Raw genomic sequence first — 25,272 nt, 5'->3', positions numbered from 1 at the left:
GATTAGGGTGTCCCAGGCTCGCCGGCCATGGTGCACACACTGCGCAGGCGATTAGAGTGTCCCATGCTCGCTGGCCATGGTGCACACACTGTGGTGCCGATTAGAGTGTCCCGTGCTCGCCAGCCATGGTGCACTCACTGCGCAGGCGATTGGAGTGTCCCGTGCTCGCCGGCCATTGTGCGCACACTGCGCAGGCGATTAGAGTGTCCCGTGCTCGCCGGCCATGGTGCACACACTGTGCAGGCAATTAGAGTGTCCCATGCTCGCCGGCCATGGTGCACACACTGTGCACGCGATTAGAGTGTCCCGTGCTCGCCGGCCATGGTGCACACACTGTGCAGGCGATTAGAGTGTCCCGTGCTCTCTGGCCATGGTGCACACACTGTGCACGCGATTAGAGTGTCCCGTGCTCGCCGGCAATGGTGCACACACTGTGCACGCGATTAGAGTGTCCCGTGCTCGCCGGCCATGGTGCACACACTGTGTTGCCGATTAGAGTGTCCCGTGCTCGTCGGCCATGGTGCACACAGTGTGCAGGCGATTAGAGTGTCCCATGCTCGCCGGCCATGGTGCACACACTGTGCAGGCGAGTAGAGAGTCCCATGCTCGCCGGCCATGGTGCACACACTCTGCAGGAGATTAGAGTGTCCCGTGCTCGCTGGCCATGGTGCACACACTGTGTTGGCGACTAGAGTGTCCCGTGCTCGCCTGCCATGGTGCACACACTGTGATGGCGATTAGAGTGGTCCGTGCTCGCCGGCCATGGTGCACACACTGCGCAGGCGATTAGAGTGTCCTATGCTCGCCAGCCAAGTTGCACACACTGCGCAGGCGATTAGAGCGTCCCGTACTCGCTGGCCATGGTGCACGCACTGCACAGGCGATTAGAGTGTCCCGTGCACGCCGGCCATGGTGCACACACTGTGCAGGCAATTAGAGTGTCTCGTACTCGCTGGCCATGGTGCACACACTGTGCACGCGATTAGAGTGTCCCGTGCTCGTCGGCCATGGTGCAGGCAATTAGTGTGTCCCAAGCTCGCTGGCCATGGTTCGCACACAGTGCAGGCGATTAGAGTGTCCCGTGCTCGCCGGCCATGGTGCACACACTATGTTGGCGACTAGAGTGTCCCGTGCTCGCCTGCCATGGTGCACACACTGCGCAGGCTATTAGAGTGTCCCGTGCTCGCTGGCCATGGTGCACACACTGCGCAGGCAATTAGAGTGTCCCGTGCCCGCTGGCCATGGTGCGCACACTGTGTTGGCGATTAGAGTGTCCCATGTTCGCCGGCCATGGTGCACACACTGTGTTGGCGAATAGAGTGTCCCGTGCTCGCCGGCCATGGTGCGCACACAGTGCAGGCAATTAGTGTGTCCCGAGCTCGCTGGCCATGGTGCACACACTGTGTTGGCGATTAGAGTGTCCCATGCTCGCTGGCCATGGTGCACACACTGCGCAGGCAATTAGAGAGTCCCGTGCCCGCCGGCCATGATGCACACACTTTGCAGGCGATTAGAGTATTTCGTACTCGCCGGCCATGGTGCACTCACTGTGCAGGGGATTAGAGTGCCCCGTGCTGGCCGGCCATGGTGCACACACTGCTGGCGATTAGGGTGTCCCATGCTCGCCGGCCATGGTGCACACACTGTGCAGGCAATTAGAGTGTCTCATACTCGCCGGCCATGGTGCACACACTGTGCAGGCGATTAGAGAGTCCCATGCTCGCCGGCCATGGTGCACACACTGTGCAGGCGATTAGAGTGTCCCGTGCACGCTGGCCATGGTGCACACACTGTGCAGGCAATTTGAGTGTCTCGTAGTCGCCGGCAATGGTGCACACACTGTGCAGGCGATTAGAGTGTCCCGTGCTCGCCGGCCATGGTGCACACACTGCTGGCGATTACGGTGTCCCGTGCTCGCCGGCCATGGTGCACACACTGTGCAGGCGATTAGAGTATCCCGTGCACGCCGGCCATGGTGCACACACTGTGCAGTGAATTAGAGTGTCTCGTACTCGCTGGCCATGGTGCACACACTGTGCACGCGATTAGAGTGTCCCGTGCTCGCTGGCCATGGTGCACACACTGTGCAGGCAATTAGAGTGTCCCGTGCACGCCGGCCATGGTGCACACACTGCACAGGCGATTAGAGTGTCCCGTGCACGCCGTCCATGGTGCACACACTGCACAGGCGATTAGAGTGTCCCGTGCACGCCGGCCATGGTGCACACACTGTGCAGGCAATTAGAGTGTCTCGTACTCGCTGGCCATGGTGCACACACTGTGCACGCGATTAGAGTGTCCAGTGCTCGCCGGCCATGGTGCACACACTGTGTTGGCGAATAGAGTGTCCTGTGCTCGCCGGCCATGGTGCGCACACAGTGCAGGCAATTAGTGTGTCCCGAGCTCGCTGGCCATGGTGCACACACTGTGTTGGCGATTAGAGTGTCCAATGCTCGCTGGCCATGGTGCACACACTGCGCAGGCAATTAGAGAGTCCCATGCCCGCCGGCCATGGTGCACACACTGTGCAGGCGATTAGAGTGTCCCATGCTCGCTGGCCATGGTGCACACACTGTGTTGGAGATTAGAATGTCTCATACTCGCTGGCCATGGTGCACACACTGTGCAGGCGATTAGAGTGTCCCGAGCTCGCTGGCCATTGTGCACACATTGTGCAGGCGATTAGAGTGTCCCGTGCTCGTCGGCCATGGTGCACACACTGTGCAGGCGATTAGAGTGTCCCGTGCTCGCCGGCCATGGTGCACACACTGCGCAGGCGATTAGAGTGTCCCGTGCTCGCTGGCCATGGTGCACACACTGTGTAGGCGATTAGAGTGTCCCATGGTCGCCGGCCATGGTGCACACACTGTGCAGGCGATTAGAGTGTCCCATGCTCGCCGGCCATGGTGCGCACACTGTGCAGTAGATTAGAGTGTCCCATTCTCGCCGGACATGGTGCACACACTGTGCAGGCGAATAGAGTGTCCCGTGCTCGCCGGCCATGGTGCACACACTGTGTTGGCGATTAGAGTGTCCCGTGCTCGCCGGCCATGGTGCACACACTGCGCAGGCGATTAGAGTGTCCCGTGCTCGCCGGCCATGGTGCACACACTGTGCAGGCGCTTAGAGTGTCCCCTGCTCGCCGCCCATGGTGCACACACTGCGCAGGCGATTAGAGTGTCCCGTGCTCACTGGCCATGGTGCACACATTGCGCAGGCGATTAGAGTGTCCCATGCTCGCTGGCCATGGTGCACACACTGCGCAGGCGATTAGAGTGTCCCATGCTCGCTGGCCATGGTGCACACACTGTGGTGCCGATTAGAGTGTCCCGTGCTCGCCAGCCATGGTGCACTCACTGCGCAGGCGATTAGAGTGTCCCGTGCTCGCCGGCCATTGTGCGCACACTGCGCAGGCGATTAGAGTGTCCTGTGCTCGCCGGCCATGGTGCACACACTGTGCAGGCAATTAGAGTGTCCCATGCTCGCCGGCCATGGTGCACACGCTGTGCACGCGATTAGAGTGTCCCGTGCTCGCCGCCCATGGTGCACACACTGTGCAGGCGATTAGAGTGTCCCGTGCTCTCTGGCCATGGTGCACACACTGTGCACGCGATTAGAGTGTCCCGTGCTCGCCGGCAATGGTGCACACACTGTGCAGGCGATTAGAGTGTCCCCTGCTCGCCAGCCATGGTGCACACACTGCTGGCGATTACGGTGTCCCGTGCTCGCCGGCCATGGTGCACACACTGTGCAGGCGATTAGAGTATCCCGTGCACGCCGGCCATGGTGCACACACTGTGCAGGCAATTAGAGTGTCCCATGCTCGCCGGCCATGGTGCACACACTATGCACGCGATTAGAGTGTCCCGTGCTCGCTGGCCATGGTGCACACACTGTGCAGGCAATTAGAGTGTCCCGTGCACGCCGGCCATGGTGCACACACTGCACAGGCGATTAGAGTGTCCCGTGCACGCCGTCCATGGTGCACACACTGCACAGGCGATTAGAGTGTCCCGTGCACGCCGGCCATGGTGCACACACTGTGCAGGCAATTAGAGTGTCTCGTACTCGCTGGCCATGGTGCACACACTGTGCACGCGATTAGAGTGTCCCGTGCTCGTCGACCATGGTGCACACAGTGCAGGCAATTAGTGTGTCCCAAGCTCGCTGGCCATGGTGCACACACTGTGCAGGCGATTAGAGTGTCCCGTGCTCGCCGGCCATGGTGCGCACACGGTGCAGGCGATTAGAGTGTCCCGTGCTCGCTGGCCATGGTGCGCACACTGTGTTGGCGATTAGAGTGTCCCGTGCTCGCCGGCCATGGTGCACACACTGTGTTGGCGAATAGAGTGTCCTGTGCTCGCCGGCCATGGTGCGCACACAGTGCAGGCAATTAGTGTGTCCCGAGCTCGCTGGCCATGGTGCACACACTGTGTTGGCGATTAGAGTGTCCCATGCTCGCTGGCCATGGTGCACACACTGCGCAGGCAATTAGAGAGTCCCGTGCCCGCCGGCCATGGTGCACACACTGTGCAGGCGATTAGAGTGTCCCATGCTCGCTGGCCATGGTGCACACACTGTGTTGGAGATTAGAATGTCTCATACTCGCTGGCCATGGTGCACACACTGTGCAGGCGATTAGAGTGTCCCGAGCTCGCTGGCCATTGTGCACACATTGTGCAGGCGATTAGAGTGTCCCGTGCTCGTCGGCCATGGTGCACACACTGTGCAGGCGATTAGAGTGTCCCGTGCTCGCCGGCCATGGTGCACACACTGCGCAGGCGATTAGAGTGTCCCGTGCTCGCTGGCCATGGTGCACACACTGTGTAGGCGATTAGAGTGTCCCATGGTCGCCGGCCATGGTGCACACACTGTGCAGGCGATTAGAGTGTCCCATGCTCGCCGGCCATGGTGCACACACTGTGCAGTAGATTAGAGTGTCCCATTCTCGCCGGACATGGTGCACACACTGTGCAGGCGAATAGAGTGTCCCGTGCTCGCCGGCCATGGTGCACACACTCTGTTGGCGATTAGAGTGTCCCGTGCTCGCCGGCCATGGTGCACACACTGCGCAGGCGATTAGAGTGTCCCGTGCTCGCCGGCCATGGTGCACACACTGTGCAGGCGATTAGAGTGTCCTCTGCTCGCCGCCCATGGTGCACACACTGCGCAGGCGATTAGAGTGTCCCGTGCTCACTGGCCATGGTGCACACATTGCGCAGGCGATTAGAGTGTCCCATGCTCGCTGGCCATGGTGCACACACTGCGCAGGCGGTTAGAGTGTCCCATGCTCGCTGGCCATGGTGCACACACTGTGGTGCCGATTAGAGTGTCCCGTGCTCGCCAGCCATGGTGCACTCACTGCGCAGGCGATTAGAGTGTCCCGTGCTCGCCGGCCATTGTGCGCACACTGCGCAGGCGATTAGAGTGTCCTGTGCTCGCCGGCCATGGTGCACACACTGTGCAGGCAATTAGAGTGTCCCATGCTCGCCGGCCATGGTGCACACACTGTGCACGCGATTAGAGTGTCCCGTGCTCGCCGGCCATGGTGCACACACTGTGCAGGCGATTAGAGTGTCCCGTGCTCTCTGGCCATGGTGCACACACTGTGCACGCGATTAGAGTGTCCCGTGCTCGCCGGCAATGGTGCACACACTGTGCACGCGATTAGAGTGTCCCGTGCTCGCCGGCCATGGTGCACACACTGTGTTGCCGATTAGAGTGTCCCGTGCTCGTCGGCCATGGTGCACACAGTGTGCAGGCGATTAAAGTGTCCCATGCTCGCCGGCCATGGTGCACACACTGTGCAGGCGAGTAGAGAGTCCCATGCTCGCCGGCCATGGTGCACACACTCTGCAGGAGATTAGAGTGTCCCGTGCTCGCTGGCCATGGTGCACACACTGTGTTGGCGATTAGAGTGTCCCGTGCTCGCCAGCCATGGTGCACACATTGTGCAGGCGATTAGAGTGTCCCGTGCTCGTCAGCCATGGTGCACACACTGCGCAGGCGATTAGAGTGCCCCGTGCTCTCTGGCCATGGTGCACACACTGTGCAGGCGATTAGAGGGTCCCGTGCTCGCTGGCCATGGTGCACACACTGTACAGGCGATTAGAGTGTACCGTGCTCGCCGGCCATGGTGCACACACTGCGCAGGCGATTAGAGTGTCCCGTGCTCGCCAGCCATGGTGCACACACTGCGCAGGCGATTAGAGTGTCCCGTGCTCGCTGGCCATGGTGCAGACACTGTGCAGCCGATTAGAGGGTCCCGTGCTCGCCGGCCATGGTGCACACACTGTGTTGGCGACTAGAGTGTCCCGTGCTCGCCTGCCATGGTGCACACACTGCGCAGGCGATTAGAGTGCCCATGCTCGCCAGCCAAGGTGCACACATTGCGAAGGCGATTAGAGCGTCCCGTACTCGCTGGCCATGGTGCACGCACTGCACAGGCGATTAGAGTGTCTCATACTCGCCGGCCATGGTGCGCACACTGTGCAGGCAATTAGAGTGTCCCGTGCTCGCCGGCCATGGTGCACACACTGTGCAGGCGATTAGAGCATCCCGTGCTCGCTGGCCATGGTGCACACACTGCACAGGCGATTAGAGTGTCTCATACTCGCCGGCCATGGTGCACACACTGTGCAGGCAATTAGAGTGTCCCGTGCTCGCCGGCCATGGTGCACACACTGCGCAGGCGATTAGAGTGTCCAGTGCTCGCTGGCCATGGTGCACACACTATGCAGGCAATTAGAGTGTCCCGTGCTCGCCGGCCATGGTGCACACACTGCGCAGGCGATTAGAGTTTCCAGTGCTCGCTGGTCGTGGTGCACACACTGCAGGCAATTAGAGTGTCTCATACTCGCTGGCCATGGTGCACACACTGCTGGCGATTAGGGTGTCCCGTGCTCGCCGGCTACGGTGCACACATTGTGCAGGCGATTAGAGTGTCCCATACTCGCTGGCCATGGTGCCCACACTGTGCTGGAGATTAGGGTGTCCCGTGCTCGCTGGCCATGGTGCACACACTGCGCAGGCGATTAGAGTGTCCCGTGCTCGCTGGCCATGGTGCACTGTGCAGGCGATTAGAGTGTCCCGTGCACGCTGGCCATGGTGCACACACTGTGCAGGCAATTAGAGTGTCTCGTACTCGCCGGCCATGGTGCACACACTGTGCAGGCGATTAGAGTGTCTCGTACTCGCCGGCCATGGTGCACACACTGCTGGCGATTAGGGTGTCCCGTGCTCGCCGGCCATGGTGCACACACTGTGCAGGCTATTAGAGTGTCCCGTGCTCGCTTGCCATGGTGCACACACTGTGCAGGCGATTAGAGTGTCTCGTACTCGCCGGTCATGGTGCACACACTGCTGGCGATTAGGGTGTCCCGTGCTCGCCGGCCATGGTGCACACACTGTGCAGGCTATTAGAGTGTCCCGTGCTCGCTGGCCATGGTGCACACACTGCGCAGGCGATTAGAGTGTCCCGTGCTCGCTGGCCATGGTGCACACACTGCGCAGGCTATTAGAGTGTCCCGTGCTCGCTGGCCATGGTGCACACACTGTGCAGGCGATTAGAGTTTCCAGTGCTCGCTGGCCGTGGTGCACACACTGTGCAGGCAATTAGAGTGTCTCATACTCGCTGGCCATGGTGCACACACTGCTGGCGATTCGGGTGTCCCGTGCTCGCCAGCCATGGTGCACACACTGCGCAGGCGATTAGAGTGTCCCATACTCGCTGGCCATGGTGCCCACACTGTGCTGGCGATTAGGGTGTCCTGTGCTCGTCGGCCATGGTGCACACAATGTGCAGGCAATGAGAGTGTCCCATGCCCGCCGGCCATGGTGCACACACTGTGCAGGCGATTAGAGGGTGCCGTGCTGGCCGGCCATGATCCACACACTGCTGGCGATTAGGGTGTCCCAGGCTCGCCGGCCATGGTGCACACAGTGTGCAGGCAATTAGAGTGTCTCATACACGCCGGCCATGGTGCACACACTGTGCAGGCGATTAGAGAGTCCCATGCTCGCCGGCCATGGTGCACACACTGTGCAGGCGATTAGAGTGTCCCGTGCACGCTGGCCATGGTGCACACACTGTGCAGGCAATTAGAGTGTCTCGTAGTCGCCGGCAATGGTGCACACACTGTGCAGGCGATTAGAGTGACCCGTGCTCGCCGGCCTTGGTGCACACACTGCTGGCGATTGGGGTGTCCCGTGCTCGCCAGCCATGGTGCACACACTGTGCAGGCGATTCGAGTGTCCCGTGCACGCCGACCATGGTGCACACACTGTGCAGTGAATTAGAGTGTCTCGTACTCGCTGGCCATGGAGCACACACTGTGCACGCGATTAGAGTGTCCTGCGCTCGCTGGCCATGGTGCACACACTGTGCAGGCAATTAGAGTGTCCCGTGCACGCCGGCCATGGTGCACACACTGCACAGGCGATTAGAATGTCCCGTGCACGCCGGCCATGGTGCACACACTGCACAGGCGATTAGAGTGTCCCGTGCACGCCGGCCATGGTGCACACACTGTGCAGGCAATTAGAGTGTCTCGTACTCGCTGGCCATGGTGCACACACTGTGCACGCGATGAGAGTGTCCCGTGCTCGTCGGCCATGGTGCACACAGTGCAGGCAATTAGTGTGTCCCAAGCTCGCCGGCCATGGTTCGCACACAGTGCAGGCGATTAGAGTGTCCCGTGCTCGCCGGCCATGGTGCACACACTGTGTTGGCGAATAGAGTGTCCCGTGCTCGCCGGCCATTGTGCGCACACAGTGCAGGCAATTAGTGTGTCCCGAGCTCGCTGGCCATGGTGCACACACTGTGTTGGCGATTAGAGTGTCCCATGCTCGCTGGCCATGGTGCACACACTGCGCAGGCAATTAGAGAGTCCCGTGCCCGCCGGCCATGGTGCACACAATTTGCAGGCGATTAGAGTGTCCCATGCCTGCCGGCCATGGTGCACACACTGCGCAGGCGATTAGAGTGTCCCGTGCTCGCTGGCCATGGTGCACACACTGTGTAGGCGATTAGAGTGTCCCATGGTCGCCGGCCATGGTGCACACACTGTGCAGGCGATGAGAGTGTCCCATGCTCGCCGGCCATGGTGCACACACTGTGCAGTAGATTAGAGTGTCCCATTCTCGCCGGACATGGTGCACACACTGTGCAGGCGAATAGAGTGTACCGTGCTCGCCGGCCATGGTGCACACACTGTGTTGGCGATTAGAGTGTCCCGTGCTCGCCGGCCATGGTGCACACACTGCGCAGGCGATTAGAGTGTCCAATGCTCGCTGGCCATGGTGCACACACTGCGCAGGCGATTAGAGTGTCCCGTGCTCGCCGGCCATGGTGCACACACTGCGCAGGCGATTAGAGTGTCCCGTGCTCGCCGGCCATGGTGCACATACTGTGCAGGCGATTAGAGTGTCCCCTGCTCGCCGCCCATGGTGCACACACTGCGCAGGCGATTAGAGTGTCCCGTGCTCACTGGCCATGGTGCACACACTGCGCAGGCGATTAGAGTGTCCCATGCTCGCTGGCCATGGTGCACACACTGCTGGCGATTGGGGTGTCCCGTGCTCGCCAGCCATGGTGCACACACTGTGCAGGCGATTCGAGTGTCCCGTGCACGCCGACCATGGTGCACACACTGTTCAGTGAATTAGAGTGTCTCGTACTCGCTGGCCATGGAGCACACACTGTGCACGCGATTAGAGTGTCCTGTGCTCGCTGGCCATGGTGCACACACTGTGCAGGCAATTAGAGTGTCCCGTGCACGCCGGCCATGGTGCACACACTGCACAGGCGATTAGAATGTCCCGTGCACGCCGGCCATGGTGCACACACTGCACAGGCGATTAGAGTGTCCCGTGCACGCCGGCCATGGTGCACACACTGTGCAGGCAATTAGAGTGTCTCGTACTCGCTGGCCATGGTGCACACACTGTGCATGCGATGAGAGTGTCCCGTGCTCGTCGGCCATGGTGCACACAGTGCAGGCAATTAGTGTGTCCCAAGCTCGCCGGCCATGGTTCGCACACAGTGCAGGCGATTAGAGTGTCCCGTGCTCGCCGGCCATGGTGCACACACTGTGTTGGCGAATAGAGTGTCCCGTGCTCGCCGGCCATTGTGCGCACACAGTGCAGGCAATTAGTGTGTCCCGAGCTCGCTGGCCATGGTGCACACACTGTGTTGGCGATTAGAGTGTCCCATGCTCGCTGGCCATGGTGCACACACTGCGCAGGCAATTAGAGAGTCCCGTGCCCGCCGGCCATGGTGCACACAATTTGCAGGCGATTAGAGTGTCCCATGCCTGCCGGCCATGGTGCACACACTGCGCAGGCGATTAGAGTGTCCCGTGCTCGCTGGCCATGGTGCACACACTGTGTAGGCGATTAGAGTGTCCCATGGTCGCCGGCCATGCTGCACACACTGTGCAGGCGATGAGAGTGTCCCATGCTCGCCGGCCATGGTGCACACACTGTGCAGTAGATTAGAGTGTCCCATTCTCGCCGGACATGGTGCACACACTGTGCAGGCGAATAGAGTGTACCGTGCTCGCCGGCCATGGTGCACACACTGTGTTGGCGATTAGAGTGTCCCGTGCTCGCCGGCCATGGTGCACACACTGCGCAGGCGATTAGAGTGTCCAATGCTCGCTGGCCATGGTGCACACACTGCGCAGGCGATTAGAGTGTCCCGTGCTCGCCGGCCATGGTGCACACACTGCGCAGGCGATTAGAGTGTCCCGTGCTCGCCGGCCATGGTGCACATACTGTGCAGGCGATTAGAGTGTCCCCTGCTCGCCGCCCATGGTGCACACACTGCGCAGGCGATTAGAGTGTCCCGTGCTCACTGGCCATGGTGCACACACTGCGCAGGCGATTAGAGTGTCCCATGCTCGCTGGCCATGGTGCACACACTGCGCAGGCGATTAGAGTGTCCCATGCTCGCTGGCCATGGTGCACACACTGTGGTGCTGATTAGCGTGTCCCGTGCTCGCCAGCCATGGTGCACTCACTGCGCAGGCGATTAGAGTGTCCCGTGCTCGCCGGCCATTGTGCGCACACTGCGCAGGCGATTAGAGTGTCCCGTGCTCGCCGGCCATGGTGCACACACTGTGCAGGCAATTAGAGTGTCCCATGCTCGCCGGCCATGGTGCACACACTGTGCACGCGATTAGAGTGTCCCATGCTCGCCGGCCATGGTGCACACACTGTGCAGGCGATTAGAGTGTCCCGTGCTCGCCGGCCATGGTGCACAAACTGTGTTGCTGATTGGAGTGTCCCGTGCTCGTCGGCCATGGTGCACACAGTGTGCAGGCGATTAGAGTGTCCCATGCTCGCCGGCCATGGTGCACACACTGTGCAGGCGATTAGAGTGTCCCCTGCTCGCCGCCCATGGTGCACACACTGCGCAGGCGATTAGAGTGTCCCGTGCTCACTGGCCATGGTGCACACACTGCGCAGGCGATTAGAGTGTCCCATGCTCACTGGCCATGGTGCACACACTGCGCAGGCGATTAGAGTGTCCCATGCTCGCTGGCCATGGTGCACACACTGTGGTGCCGATTAGAGTGTCCCGTGCTCGCCAGCCATGGTGCACTCACTGCGCAGGCGATTAGAGTGTCCCGTGCTCGCCGGCCATTGTGCGCACACTGCGCAGGCGATTAGAGTGTCCCGTGCTCGCCGGCCATGGTGCACACACTGTGCAGGCAATTAGAGTGTCCCATGCTCGCCGGCCATGGTGCACACACTGTGCACGCGATTAGAGTGTCCCGTGCTCGCCGGCCATGGTGCACACACTGTGCAGGCGATTAGAGTGTCCCGTGCTCTCTGGCCATGGTGCACACACTGAGCACGCGATTAGAGTGTCCCGTGCTCGCCGGCAATGGTGCACACACTGTGCACGCGATTAGAGTGTCCCGTGCTCGCCGGCCATGGTGCACACACTGTGTTGCCGATTAGAGTGTCCCGTGCTCGTCGGCCATGGTGCACACAGTGTGCAGGCGATTAGAGTGTCCCATGCTCGCCGGCCATGGTGCACACACTGTGCAGGCGATTAGAGTGTCCCATGCTCGCCGGCCATGGTGCACACACTCTGCAGGAGATTAGAGTGTCCCGTGCTCGCTGGCCATGGTGCACACACTGTGTTGGCGATTAGAGTGTCCCGTGCTCGCCAGCCATGGTGCACACATTGTGCAGGCGATTAGAGTGTCCCGTGCTCGTCAGCCATGGTGCACACACTGCGCAGGCGATTAGAGTGCCCCGTGCTCTCTGGCCATGGTGCACACACTGTGCAGGCGATTAGAGGGTCCCGTGCTCGCTGGCCATGGTGCACACACTGTGCAGGCGATTAGAGTGTACCGTGCTCGCCGGCCATGGTGCACACACTGCGCAGGCGATTAGAGTGTCCCGTGCTCGCCAGCCATGGTGCACACACTGCGCAGGCGATTAGAGTGTCCCGTGCTCGCTGGCCATGGTGCAGACACTGTGCAGGCGATTAGAGGGTCCCGTGCTCGCCGGCCATGGTGTACACACTGTGTTGGCGACTAGAGTGTCCCGTGCTCGCCTGCCATGGTGCACACACTGTGATGGCGATTAGAGTGGTCCGTGCTCGCCGGCCATGGTGCACACACTGCGCAGGCGATTAGAGTGTCCCATGCTCGCCAGCCAAGGTGCACACACTGCGCAGGCGATTAGAGCGTCCCGTACTCGCTGGCGATGGTGCACGCACTGCACAGGCGATTAGAGTGGCTCATACTCGCCGGCCATGGTGCGCACACTGTGCAGGCAATTAGAGTGTCCCGTGCTCGCCGGCCATGGTGCACACACTGCGCAGGCGATTAGAGAGTCCAGTGCTCGCTGGCCATGGTGCACACACTATGCAGGCAATTAGAGTGTCCCGTGCTCGCTGGCCATGGTGCACACACTGCGCAGGCGATTAGAGTTTCCAGTGCTCGCTGGTCGTGGTGCACACACTGCAGGCAATTAGAGTGTCTCATACTCGCTGGCCATGGTGCACACACTGCTGGCGATTAGGGTGTCCCGTGCTCACCGGCCACGGTGCACACATTGTGCAGGCGATTAGAGTGTCCCATACTCGCTGGCCATGGTGCCCACACTGTGCTGGCGATTAGGGTGTCCCATGCTCGCCGGCCATGGTGCACACACTGCGCAGGCGATTAGAGTGTCCCGTGCTCGCCGGCCACGGTGCACACATTGTGCAGGCGATTAGAGTGTCCCATACTCGCTGGCCATGGTGCCCACACTGTGCTGGCGATTAGGGTGTCCCGTGCTCGCCGGCCATGGTGCACACACTGTGCACGCGATTAGAGTGTCCCGTGCTCGCTGGCCATGGTGCACACACTGCGCAGGGTATTAGAGTGTCCCGTGCTCGCTGGCCATGGTGCACACACTGTGCAGGCGATTAGAGTTTCCAGTGCTCGTCGGCCATGGTGCACACAATGTGCAGGCGATGAGAGTGTCCCATGCCCGCCGGCCATGGTGCACACACTGCGCAGGCGATTAGGGTGTCCCGTGCTCGCCGGCCATGGTGCACACACTGTGCAGGCGATTAGAGTGTCCCGTGCTCGCCGGCCATGATCCACACACTGCTGGCGATTAGGGAGTCCCAGGCTCGCCGGCCATGGTGCACACACTGTGCAGGCAATTAGAGTGTCTCATACACGCCGGCCATGGTGCACACACTGTGCAGGCGATTAGAGAGTCCCATGCTCGCCGGCCATGGTGCACACACTGTGCAGGCGATTAGAGTGTCCCGTGCACGCTGGCCATGGTGCACACACTGTGCAGGCAATTAGAGTGTCTCGTAGTCGCCGGCAATGGTGCACACACTGTGCAGGCGATTAGAGTGACCCGTGCTCGCCGGCCATGGTGCACACACTGCTGGCGATTGGGGTGTCCCGTGCTCGCCGGCCATGGTGCACACACTGTGCAAGCAATTAGAGTGTCCCGTGCACGCCGGCCATGGTGCACACACTGTGCAGTGAATTCGAGTGTCTCGTACTCGCTGGCCATGGTGCACACACTGTGCACGCGATTAGAGTGTCCCGTGCTCGCTGGCCATGGTGCACACACTGTGCAGGCAATTAGAGTGTCCCGTGCACGCCGGCCATGGTGCACACACTGCACAGGCGATTAGAGTGTCCCGTGCACGCCGGCCATGGTGCACACACTGCACAGGCGATTAGAGTGTCCCGTGCACGCCGGCCATGGTGCACACACTGTGCAGGCAATTAGAGTGTCTCGTACTCGCTGGCCATGGTGCACACACTGTGCACGCGATTAGAGTGTCCCGTGCTCGTCGGCCATGGTGCACACAGTGCAGGCAATTAGTGTGTCCCAAGCTCGCCGGCCATGGTTCGCACACAGTGCAGGCGATTAGAGTGTCCCGTGCTCGCTGGCCATGGTGCGCACACTGTGTTGGCGATTAGAGTGTCCCGTGCTCGTCGGCCATGGTGCACACACTGTGTTGGCGAATAGAGTGTCCCGTGCTCGCCGGCCATTGTGCGCACACAGTGCAGGCAATTAGTGTGTCCCGAGCTCGCTGGCCATGGTGCACACACTGTGTTGGCGATTAGAGTGTCCCATGCTCGCTGGCCATGGTGCACACACTGCGCAGGCAATTAGAGAGTCCCGTGCCCGCCGGCCATGGTGCACAGACTTTGCAGGCGATTAGAGTGTCCCATGCCTGCCGGCCATGGTGCACACACTGCGCAGGCGATTAGAGTATTTCGTACTCGCCGGCCATGGTGCACTCACTGTGCAGGCGATTAGAGTGTCCCGTGCTGGCCGGCCATGGTGCACACACTGCTGGCGATTAGGGTGTCCCATGCTCGCCGGCCATGGAGCACACACTGTGCAGGCAATTCGAGTGTCTCATACTCGCCGGCCATGGTGCACACACTGTGCAGGCGATTAGAGAGTCCCATGCTCGCCGGCCATGGTGCACACACTGTGCAGGCGATTAGAGTGTCCCGTGCACGCTGGCCATGGTGCACACACTGTGCAGGCAATTTGAGTGTCTCGTAGTCGCCGGCAATGGTGCACACACTGTGCAGGCGATTAGAGTGTCCCGTGCTCGCCGGCCATGGTGCACACACTGCTGGCGATTAGGGAGTCCCGTGCTCGCCGGCCATGGTGCACACACTGTGCAGGCGATTAGAGTGTCCCGTGCACGCCGGCCATGGTGCACACAGTGTGCAGGCGATTAGAGTGTCCCATGCTCGCCGGCCATGGCGCACACACTCTGCAGGAGATTAGAGTGTCCCGTGCTCGCTGGCCATGGTGCACACACTGTGTTGGCGATTAGAGTGTCCCGTGCTCGCCAGCCATGGTGCACACATTGTGCAGGCGATTAGAGTGTCCCGTGCTCGTCAGCCATGGTGCACACACTGCGCAGGCGATTAGAGTGCCCCGTGCTCTCTGGCCATGGTGCACACACTGTGCAGGCGATTAGAGGGTCCCGTGCTCGCTGGCCATGGTGCACACACTGTGCAGGCGATTAGAGTGTACCGTGCTCGCCGGCCATGGTGCACACACTGCGCAGGCGATTAGAGTGTCCCGTGCTCGCCAGCCATGGTGCACACACTGCCCAGGCGATTAGAGTGTCCCGTGCTCGCTGGCCATGGTGCAGACACTGTGCAGGCGATTAGAGGGTCCCGTGCTCGCCGGCCATGGTGCACACACTGTGTTGGCGACTAGAGTGTCCCGTGCTCGCCGGCCATGGTGCACACACTGTGTTGGCGATTAGAGTGTCCCGTGCTCGCCGGCCATGGTGCACACACTGCGCAGGCGATTAGAGTGTCCCATGCTCGCCAGCCAAGGTGCACACACTGCGCAGGCGATTAGAGCGTCCCGTACTCGCTGGCCATGGTGCACACACTGCACAGGCGATTAGAGTGTCTCATACTCGCCGGCCATGGTGCACACACTGTGCAGGCAATTAGAGTGACCCGTGCTCGCCGGCCATGGTGCACACACTGTGCAGGCGATTAGAGCATCCCGTGCTCGCTGGCCATGGTGCTCACACTGCACAGGCGATTAGAGTGTCCCGTGCTCGCCGGCCATGGTGCACACACTGCGCAGGCGATTAGAGTGTCCAGTGCTCGCTGGCCATGGTGCACACACTATGCAGGCAATTAGAGTGTCCCTTGCTCGCCGGCCATGGTGCACACACTGCGCAGGCGATTAGAGTTTCCAGTGCTCGCTGGCCGTGGTGCACACACTGTGCAGGCAATTAGAGTGTCTCATACTTGCTGGCCATGGTGCACACACTGCTGGCGATTAGGGTGTCCCTTGCTCGCCGGCCACGGTGCACACATTGTGCAGGTGATTAGAGTGTCCCATACTCACTGGCCATGGTGCCCACACTGTGCTGGTGATTAGGGTGACCCGTGCTCGCCGGCCATGGTGCACACACTGCGCAGGCAATTAGAGTGTCCCATGCTCGCCGGCCATGGTGCACACACTGTGCACGCGATTAGAGTGTCCCGTGCTCGCCGGCCATGGTGCACACACTGTGCAGGCGATTAGAGTGTCCCCTGCTCTCTGGCCATGGAGCACACACTGTGCACGCGATTAGAGTGTCCCGTGCTCGCCGGCAATGGTGCACACACTGTGCACGCGATTAGAGTGTCCCGTGCTCGCCGGCCATGGTGCACACACTGTGTTGCCGATTAGAGTGTCCCGTGCTCGCCGGCCATGGTGCACACACTGTGTTGCCGATTAGAGTGTCCCGTGCTCGCCGGCCATGGTACACACACTGCGCAGGCGATTAGAGTGTCCCGTGCTCGCCGGCCATGGTGCACACACTGTGCAGGCGATTAGAGTGTCCCATGCTCGCCGGCCATGGCGCACACACTCTGCAGGAGATTAGAGTGTCCCGTGCTCGCTGGCCATGGTGCACACACTGTGTTGGCGATTAGAGTGTCCCGTGCTCGCCAGCCATGGTGCACACATTGTGCAGGCGATTAGAGTGTCCCGTGCTCGTCAGCCATGGTGCACACACTGCGCAGGCGATTAGAGTGCCCCGTGCTCTCTGGCCATGGTGCACACAGTGTGCAGGCGATTAGAGGGTCCCGTGCTCGCTGGCCATGGTGCACGCACTGTGCAGGCGATTAGAGCGTACCGTGCTCGCCGGCCATGGTGCACACACTGCGCAGGCGATTAGAGTGTCCCGTGCTCGCCAGCCATGGTGCACACACTGCGCAGGCGATTAGAGTGTCCCGTGCTCGCTGGCCATGGTGCAGACACTGTGCAGGCGATTTGAGGGTCCCGTGCTCGCCGGCCATGGTGCACACACTATGTTGGCGACTAGAGTGTCCCGTGCTCGCCGGCCATGGTGCACACACTGTGTTGGCGATTAGAGTGTCCCGTGCTCGCCGGCCATGGTGCACACACTGCTGCCGATTAGGGAGTCCCGTGCTCGCCGGCCATGGTGCACACACTGTGCAGGCGATTAGAGTGTCCCGTGCTCGCTGGCCATGGTGCACACACTGTGCAGGCGATTAGAGAGTACCGTGCTCGCCGGCCATGGTGCACACACTGCGCAGGCGATTAGAGTGTCCCGTGCTCGCCAGCCATGGTGCACACACTGCGCAGGCGATTAGAGTATCCCGTGCTCGCTGGCCATGGTGCACACACTGTGCAGGCGATTAGAGGGTCCCGTGCTCGCCGGCCATGGTGCACACACTGTGTTGGCGACTAGAGTGTCCCGTGCTCGCCGGCCATGGTGCACACACTGTGTTGGCGATTAGAGTGTCCCGTGCTCGCCGGCCATGGTGCACACACTGCGGAGGCGATTAGAGTGTCCCATGCTCGCCAGCCAAGGTGCACACACTGCGCAGGCGATTAGAGCATCCCGTGCTCGCAGGCCATGGTGCTCACACTGCACAGGCGATTAGAGTGTCTCATACTCGCCGGCCATGGTGCACACACTGTGTAGGCAATTAGAGTGTCCCGTGCTCGCCGGCCATGGTGCACACACTGCGCAGGCGATTAGAGTGTCCAGTGCTCGCTGGCCATGGTGCACACACTATGCAGGCAATTAGAGTGTCCCTTGCTCGCCGGCCATGGTGCACACACTGCGCAGGCGATTAGAGTTTCCAGTGCTCGCTGGCCGTGGTGCACACACTGTGCAGGCAATTAGAGTGTCTCATACTCGCTGGCCATGGTGCACACACTGCTGGCGATTAGGGTGTCCCGTGCTCGCCGGCCACGGTGCACACATTGTGCAGGCGATTAGAGTTTCCCATACTCGCTGGCCATGGTGCCCACACTGTGCTGGCGATTAGGGTGTCCCGTGCTCGCCGGCCATGGTGCACACACTGCGCAGGCGATTAGAGTGTCCCATGCTCGCTGGCCATGGTGCACACACTGTGCAGGCAATTAGAGTGTCCCATGCTCGCCGGCCATGGTGCACACACTGTGCACGCGATTAGAGTGTCCTGTGCTCGCCGGCCATGGTGCACACACTGTGCAGGCGATTAGAGTGTCCCCTGCTCTCTGGCAATGGAGCACACACTGTGCACGCGATTAGAGTGTCCCGTGCTCGCCGGCAATGGTGCACACACTGTGCACGCGATTAGAGTGTCCCGTGCTCGGCGGCCATGGTGCACACACTGTGTTGCCGATTAGAGTGTCCCGTGCTCGCCGGCCATGGTGCACACACTGTGTTGCCGATTAGAGTGTCCCGTGCTCGCCGGCCATGGTGCACACAGTGTGCAGCCGATTAGAGTGTCCCATGCTCGCCGGCCATGGTGCACACACTGTGCAGGCGATTAGAGTGTCCCATGCTCGCCGGCCATGGCGCACACACTCTGCAGGAGATTAGAGTGTCCCGTGCTCGCTGGCCATGGTGCACACACTGTGTTGGCGATTAGAGTGTCCCGTGCTCGCCAGCCATGGTGCACACATTGTGCAGGCGATTAGAGTTTCCAGTGCTCGCTGGCCGTGGTGCACACACTGTGCAGGCAATTAGAGTGTCTCATACTTGCTGGCCATGGTGCACACACTGCTGGCGATTAGGGTGTCCCGTGCTCGCCGGCCACGGTGCACACATTGTGCAGGTGATTAGAGTGTCCCATACTCGCTGGCCATGGTGCCCACACTGTGCTGGCGATTAGGGTGACCCCTGCTCGCCGGCCATGGTGCACACACTGCGCAGGCAATTAGAGTGTCCCATGCTCGCCGGCCATGGTGCACACACTGTGCACGCGATTAGAGTGTCCCGTGCTCGCCGGCCATGGTGCACACACTGTGCAGGCGATTAGAGTGTCCCCTGCTCTCTGGCCATGGAGCACACACTGTGCACGCGATTAGAGTGTCCCGTGCTCGCCGGCAATGGTGCACACACTGTGCACGCGATTAGAGTGTCCCGTGCTCGCCGGCCATGGTGCACACACTGTGTTGCCGATTAGAGTGTCCCGTGCTCGCCGGCCATGGTGCACACACTGTGTTGCCGATTAGAGTGTCCCGTGCTCGCCGGCCATGGTGCACACACTGCGCAGGCGATTAGAGTGTCCCGTGCTCGCCGGCCATGGTGCACACACTGTGCAGGCGATTAGAGTGTCCCATGCTCGCCGGCCATGGCGCACACACTCTGCAGGAGATTAGAGTGTCCCGTGCTCGCTGGCCATGGTGCACACACTGTGTTGGCGATTAGAGTGTCCCGTGCTCGCCAGCCATGGTGCACACATTGTGCAGGCGATTAGAGTGTCCCGTGCTCGTCAGCCATGGTGCACACACTGCGCAGGCGATTAGAGTGCCCCGTGCTCTCTGGCCATGGTGCACACAGTGTGCAGGCGATTAGAGGGTCCCGTGCTCGCTGGCCATGGTGCACGCACTGTGCAGGCGATTAGAGTGTACCGTGCTCGCCGGCCATGGTGCACACACTGCGCAGGCGATTAGAGTGTCCCGTGCTCGCCAGCCATAGTGCACACACTGCGCAGGCGATTAGAGTGTCCCGTGCTCGCTGGCCATGGTGCAGACACTGTGCAGGCGATTTGAGGGTCCCGTGCTCGCCGGCCATGGTGCACACACTGTGTTGGCGACTAGAGTGTCCCGTGCTCGCCGGCCATGGTGCACACACTGTGTTGGCGATTAGAGTGTCCCGTGCTCGCCGGCCATGGTGCACACACTGCTGGCGATTAGGGAGTCCCGTGCTCGCCGGCCATGGTGCACACACTGTGCAGGCGATTAGAGTGTCCCGTGCTCGCCGGCCATGGTGCACACACTGCGCAGGCGATTAGAGTGTCCCATGCTCGCCAGCCAAGGTGCACACACTGCGCAGGCGATTAGAGCATCCCGTGCTCGCAGGCCATGGTGCTCACACTGCACAGGCGATTAGAGTGTCTCATACTCGCCGGCCATGGTGCACACACTGTGCAGGCAATTAGAGTGTCCCGTGCTCGCCGGCCATGGTGCACACACTGCGCAGGCGATTAGAGTGTCCAGTGCTCGCTGGCGATGGTGCACACACTATGCAGGCAATTAGAGATCCCTTGCTCGCCGGCCATGGTGCACAGACTGCGCAGGCGATTAGAGTTTCCAGTGCTCGCTGGCCGTGGTGCACACACTGTGCAGGCAATTAGAGTGTCTCATACTCGCTGGCCATGGTGCACACACTGCTGGCGATTAGGGTGTCCCGTGCTCGCCGGCCACGGTGCACACATTGTGCAGGCGATTAGAGTTTCCCATACTCGCTGGCCATGGTGCCCACACTGTGCTGGCGATTAGGGTGTCCCGTGCTCGCCGGCCATGGTGCACACACTGCGCAGGCGATTAGAGTGTCCCATGCTCGCTGGCCATGGTGCACACACTGTGCAGGCAATTAGAGTGTCCCATGCTCGCCGGCCATGGTGCACACACTGTGCACGCGATTAGAGTGTCCTGTGCTCGCCGGCCATGGTGCACACACTGTGCAGGCGATTAGAGTGTCCCCTGCTCTCTGGCAATGGAGCACACACTGTGCACGCGATTAGAGTGTCCCGTGCTCGCCGGCAATGGTGCACACACTGTGCACGCGATTAGAGTGTCCCGTGCTCGCCGGCCATGGTGCACACACTGTGTTGCCGATTAGAGTGTCCCGTGCTCGCCGGCCATGGTGCACACACTGTGTTGCCGATTAGAGTGTCCCGAGCTCGCCGGCCATGGTGCACACAGTGTGCAGGCGATTAGAGTGTCCCATGCTCGCCGGCCATGGTGCACACACTGTGCAGGCGATTAGAGTGTCCCATGCTCGCCGGCCATGGCGCACACACTCTGCAGGAGATTAGAGTGTCCCGTGCTCGCTGGCCATGGTGCACACACTGTGTTGGCGATTAGAGTGTCCCGTGCTCGCCAGCCATGGTGCACACATTGTGCAGGCGATTAGTGTGTCCCGTGCTCGTCAGCCATGGTGCACACACTGCGCAGGCGATTAGAGTGCCCCGTGCTCTCTGGCCATGGTGCACACACTGTGCAGGCGATTAGAGGGTCCCGTGCTCGCTGGGCATGGTGCACACACTGTGCAGGCGATTAGAGTGTACCGTGCTCGCCGGCCATGGTGCACACACTGCGCAGGCGATTAGAGTGTCCCGTGCTCGCCAGCCATGGTGCACACACTGCGCAGGCGATTAGAGTGTCCCGTGCTCGCTGGCCATGGTGCACACACTGTGCAGGCGATTAGAGGGTCCCGTGCTCGCTGGCCATGGTGCACACACTGTGCAGGCGATTAGAGTGTACCGTGCTCGCCGGCCATGGTGCACACACTGCGCAGGCGATTAGACTGTCCCGTGCTCGCCAGCCATGGTGCACACACTGCGCAGGCGATTAGAGTGTCCCGTGCTCGCTGGCCATGGTGCAGACACTGTGCAGGCGATTAGAGGGTCCCGTGCTCGCCGGCCATGGTGCACACATTGTGTTGGCGACTACAGTGTCCCGTGCTCGCCGGCCATGGTGCACACACTGTGTTGGCGATTAGAGTTTCCCGTGCTCGCCGGCCATGGTGCACACACTGCGCAGGCGATTAGAGTGTCCCATGCTCGCCAGCCAAGGGGCACACACTGCGCAGGCGATTAGAGCGTCCCGTACTCGCTGGCCATGGTGCACACACTGCACAGGCGATTAGAGTGTCTCATACTCGCCGGCCATGGTGCACACACTGTGAAGGCAATTAGAGTGTCCCGTGCTCGCCGGCCATGGTGCACACACTGTGCAGGCGATTAGAGCATCCCGTGCTCGCTGGCCATGGTGCTCACACTGCACAGGCGATTAGAGTGTCTCATACTCGCCGGCCATGGTGCACACACTGTGCAGGCAATTAGAGTGTCCCGTGCTCGCCGGCCATGGTGCACACACAGCGCAGGCGATTAGAGTGTCCATTGCTCGCTGGCCATGGTGCACACACTGTGCAGGCAATTAGAGTGTCCCGTGCTCGCCGGCCATGGTGCACACACTGCGCAGGCGATTAGAGTTTCCAGTGCTCGCTGGCCGTGGTGCACACACTGTGCAGGCAATTAGAGTGTCTCATACTCGCTGGCCATGGTGCACACACTGCAGGCGATTAGGGTGTCCCGTGCTCGCCGGCCACGGTGCACACATTGTGCAGGCGATTAGAGTGTCCCATACTCGCTGGCCATGGTGCCCACACTGTGCTGGCGATTAGGGTGTCCCGTGCTCGCCGGCCATGGTGCACACACTGCGCAGGCGATTAGACTGTCCCATGCTCGCTGGCCATGGTGCACACACTGTGCAGGCAATTAGAGTGTCCCATGCTCGCCGGCCATGGTGCACACACTGTGCACGCGATTAGAGTGTCCTGTGCTCGCCGGCCATGGTGCACACACTGTGCAGGCGATTAGAGTGTCCCCTGCTCTCTGGCAATGGAGCACACACTGTGCACGCGATTAGAGTGTCCCGTGCTCGCCGGCAATGGTGCACACACTGTGCACGCGATTAGAGTGTCCCGTGCTCGCCGGCCATGGTGCACACACTGTGTTGCCGATTAGAGTGTCCCGTGCTCGCCGGCCATGGTGCACACACTGTGTTGCCGATTAGAGTGTCCCGAGCTCGCCGGCCATGGTGCACACAGTGTGCAGGCGATTAGAGTGTCCCATGCTCGCCGGCCATGGTGCACACACTGTGCAGGCGATTAGAGTGTCCCATGCTCGCCGGCCATGGCGCACACACTCTGCAGGAGATTAGAGTGTCCCGTGCTCGCTGGCCATGGTGCACACACTGTGTTGGCGATTAGAGTGTCCCGTGCTCGCCAGCCATGGTGCACACATTGTGCAGGCGATTAGTGTGTCCCGTGCTCGTCAGCCATGGTGCACACACTGCGCAGGCGATTAGAGTGCCCCGTGCTCTCTGGCCATGGTGCACACACTGTGCAGGCGATTAGAGGGTCCCGTGCTCGCTGGGCATGGTGCACACACTGTGCAGGCGATTAGAGTGTACCGTGCTCGCCGGCCATGGTGCACACACTGCGCAGGCGATTAGAGTGTCCCGTGCTCGCCAGCCATGGTGCACACACTGCGCAGGCGATTAGAGTGTCCCGTGCTCGCTGGCCATGGTGCAGACACTGTGCAGGCGATTAGAGGGTCCCGTGCTCGCCGGCCATGGTGCACACACTGTGTTGGCGACTACAGTGTCCCGTGCTCGCCGGCCATGGTGCACACACTGTGTTGGCGATTAGAGTGTCCCGTGCTCGCCGGCCATGGTGCACACACTGCGCAGGCGATTAGAGTGTCCCATGCTCGCCAGCCAAGGTGCACACAATGCGCAGGCGATTAGAGCGTCCCGTACTCGCTGGCCATGGTGCACACACTGCACAGGCGATTGGAGTGTCTCATACTCGCCGGCCATGGTGCACACACTGTGCAGGCAATTAGAGTGTCCCGTGCTCGCCGGCCATGGTGCACACACTGTGCAGGCGATTAGAGCATCCCGTGCTCGCTGGCCATGGTGCTCACACTGCACAGGCGATTAGAGTGTCTCATACTCGCCGGCCATGGTGCACACACTGTGCAGGCAATTAGAGTGTCCCGTGCTCGCCGGCCATGGTGCACACACAGCGCAGGCGATTAGAGTGTCCATTGCTCGCTGGCCATGGTGCACACACTATGCAGGCAATTAGAGTGTCCCTTGCTCGCCGGCCATGGTGCACACACTGTGCAGGCAATTAGAGTTTCTCATACTCGCTGGCCATGGTGCCCACACTGCTGGCGATTAGGGTGTCCCGTGCTCGCCGGCCACGGTGCACACATTGTGCAGGCGATTAGAGTGTCCCATACTCGCTGGCCATGGTGCCCACACTGTGCTGGCGATTAGGGTGTCCCGTGCTCGCCGGCTATGGTGCACACACTGCGCAGGCGATTAGAGTGTCCCGTGCTCGCTGGCCATGGTGCACACACTGTGCAGGCGATTAGAGTGTCCCATGCCCCCCGGCCATGGTGCACACACTGCGCAGGCGATTAGAGTATCTCGTACTCGCCGGCCATGGTGCACACACTGTGCGGGCGATTAGAGTTTCCAGTGCTCGCTGGCCGTGGTGCACACACTGCTGGCGATTAGGGTGTCCCGTGCTCGCCGGCCATGGTGCACACACTGTGCACGCGATTAGAGTGTCCCGTGCTCGCTGGCCATGGTGCACACACTGTGCAGGCGATTAGAGTGTCCCGTGCTCGCCGGCCATGGTGCACACAGTGTACAGGCGATTAGAGTTTCCAGTGCTCGCTGGCCGTGGTGCACACAATGTGCAGGCAATTAGAGTGTCTCATACTCGCTGGCCATGGTGCCCACACTGCGTTGGCGATTAGAGTGTCTCGTACACGCTAGCCATGGTGCACACACTGTGCACGCGATTAGAATGTCCCATACTCGCTGGCCATGGTGCCCACACTGTGCTGGCGATTAGGGTGTCCCGTGCTCGCCGGCCATGGTGCACACACTGCGCAGGCGATTAGAGTGTCCCATGTTCGCTGGCCATGGTGCACACACTGTGCAGGCAATTAGAGTGTCCCATGCTCGCCGGCCATGGTGCACACACTGTGCACGCGATTAGAGTGTCCTGTGCTCGCCGGCCATGGTGCACACACTGTGCAGGCGATTAGAGTGTCCCCTGCTCTCTGGCAATGGAGCACACACTGTGCACGCGATTAGAGTGTCCCGTGCTCGCCGGCAATGGTGCACACACTGTGCACGCGATTAGAGTGTCCCGTGCTCGCCGGCCATGGTGCACACACTGTGTTGCCGATTAGAGTGTCCCGT

Source organism: Scyliorhinus torazame, chromosome 15, assembly GCF_047496885.1.
Source record: "Scyliorhinus torazame isolate Kashiwa2021f chromosome 15, sScyTor2.1, whole genome shotgun sequence".
NCBI classification, from domain to species: domain Eukaryota; kingdom Metazoa; phylum Chordata; class Chondrichthyes; order Carcharhiniformes; family Scyliorhinidae; genus Scyliorhinus; species Scyliorhinus torazame.
This window is presented reverse-complemented; position numbering follows the sequence as displayed.